Here is a 2,776-nt window from a genome sequence, read left to right as displayed (position 1 = left end):
TAAGATAGTTAATTCTAGCTTGCCCTATAGTGGAATGAGGACACTTAATGCTTCGTCTTTTAGCGGCGGCTAGACTCCTCCTCACGGGGAACGAGTTGACGCGCACAGCGGCGGCTTACGCACTATGGCAATCATGGATGCCTGAAGATTCCGTGAAGTTCTCCCCTGGTCCACGCTGCCTCGGCAGTCCTGGGTAAAATGGAATATTTCCAGCTTGCCCTATAGTGGAAGAGGACTATCCAACAATACAAAGTCAAGACCTCCGGGTTGAGACTTTCCGCGTCGGTGGTGTCGCGCACCGCCTATCCGAAAGATGGTGTAACAGGGGTGTTCGATCAGCAATGGTCGGATGCCCCGTCATAGTCCAACTATGACAACCAAAGTCAAGACCTCCGGGTTGAGACTTTCCGCGTCCGGAGGTACGCGTACCGCCTACCCGAAAGATGGTGTGCTTCTGGGGTATTCGATGAGTCGGATACCCCGTCGTAGTCCAACTATGACAATCAAAGTCAAGACCTCCGGGTTGAGACTTCCGCGTCCGGAGGTACGCGTACCGCCTACCCGAAAGATGGTGTGCTTCTGGGGTATTCGATGAGTCGGATACCCCGTCGTAGTCCAACTATGACAATCAAAGTCAAGACCTCCGGGTTGAGACTTCCGCGTCCGGAGGTACGCGTACCGCCTACCCGAAAGATGGTGAATCAGGGGTGTTCGATCAGCAATGGTCGGATGCCCCGTCGTAGTCCAACTATGACAATCAAAGTCAAGACCTCCGGGTTGAGACTTTCTAAGAGTACAAGCATAAAGGAACACGGACCAAGCCGTACCGAGAGAATCGGTACTAGAGCCCTTGTGGTTCTACATTGAGAGAGCCCTCGTGGTTCTCATTAGGGGCTTTATGCAAGAAGTACTCAATACTGTGGTGTGAAGTATAAAGTATAGAGTCCTCCACTGGTCCACGCTGCTCCGGCGGTCCTGGGTAAGATAGTTCATTCTAGCTTGCCCTATGTGGAAGAGGACTCAATACCCTACCTGTTGAGCTTGAAACAAAGTCATCACTTGGGCATGCTCATATTGCCATACACAATTACATTATATTCGAATGAGCATGCAAGCGACCCTATATAGACCGAACCAAAACGATAGATACCGCCGTAGTTCACCCCCACCAAGTGATGACTTAAGTATGGCTAGTGTGTGAAGTATAAAGTATAGTCCTCCCCTGGTCCACACTGCTTCGGCGGTCCTGGGTAAGATAGTTAGTTCTAGCTTGCCCTATGTGGAAGAGAACACAATACTTAATACTTAGAGTACAAGCATAAAGGAACACGGACCAAGCCGTACCGAGAGAATCGGTACTAGAGCCCTCGCGGTTCTACATTGTGAGCCCTCGTGGTTCAAACTAGATACTTTATGCAAGGCGTACTCAAAACTGTGGTGTGAAGTATAAAGTATAGTCCTCATCTGGTCCACGCTGCTTCGGCGGTCCTGGGTAAGATAGTTAATTCTAGCTTGCCCTATGTGGAAGAGGACACAATACTTAATACTGTGGTGTAATGGACAAGGTATAGTCCTCCACTGGTCCACGCTGCTCCGGCGGTCCTGGGTAAGATAGTTCATTCTAGCTTGCCCTATGTGGAAGAGGACTCAATACCCTACCTGTTGAGCTTGAAACAAAGTCATCACTTGGGCATGCTCATATTGCCATACAATATTCCATTATCTACTAATGAGCATGCAGCTATATGATATTAACCTGTAAACGATTACCCCGCCGTAGTTCAGCGCTTCAACCAAGTGATGACTTCAGTATGGCTAGTGTGTGAAGTATAAAGTATAGTCCTCCCCTGGTCCACACTGCTTCGGCGGTCCTGGGTAAGATAGTTAGTTCTAGCTTGCCCTATGGTGGAAGAGGACACCATACTTAATACTGTGGTGTAATGAACAAAGTATAGTCCTCCACTGGTCCACGCTGCTTTGCAGTCCTGGGTAAGATAGTTAATTCTAGCTTGCCCTATGTGGAAGAGGGCATACAAGACAAAGTATAGTTCTCCCCTGGTCCACGCTGCTTCGGCGGTCCTGGGTAAGATAGTTAATTCTAGCTTGCCCTATGTGGAAGAGAGCATACATGAACCAAGAACGAAGGTTATGATCGAGGAATGATTCGACAACTAACCGATGGTATGAAATGTGAAGAATTCAAGCAAGCACACAATCAAGTCATCACTTGGGCATGCTCGATAGCCAACCCTATGACATTAACCTAGTAGAGCATGCGAAACCCAATATATATACAAGTAATGTAAACGATGCCTCCCTAGTTCAGCGCTTCAACCAAGTGATGACTTCAGAATGGCTAAATCAAATCGGTTCAAAACATACCATCGGTACCCTATTGAAACACACAAGTCGATATCAAACCTCATGATTGTGTAGTCCTCCACTGGTCCACACTGCTCCGGCGGTCCTGGGTAAGATAGTTCATTCTAGCTTGCCCTATGTGGAAGAGGGCACATTACTCAATACTGTGGTGTTATGAACAAAGTATAGTCCTCCACTGGTCCACGCTGCTTCGGCGGTCCTGGGTAAGATAGTTAGTTCTAGCTTGCCCTATGTGGAAGAGGGCATACAAGACAAAGTATAGTTCTCCCCTGGTCCACGCTGCTTCGGCGGTCCTGGGTAAGATAGTTAATTCTAGCTTGCCCTATGTGGAAGAGAGCATACATGAACCAAGAACGAAGGTTATGATCGAGGAATGATTCGACAACTAACCGAT

Source organism: Anopheles ziemanni (genome assembly GCF_943734765.1).
Source record: "Anopheles ziemanni chromosome X unlocalized genomic scaffold, idAnoZiCoDA_A2_x.2 X_unloc_68, whole genome shotgun sequence".
NCBI lineage: Eukaryota > Metazoa > Arthropoda > Insecta > Diptera > Culicidae > Anopheles > Anopheles ziemanni.
Note: the sequence above shows the minus strand (reverse complement) of the source record.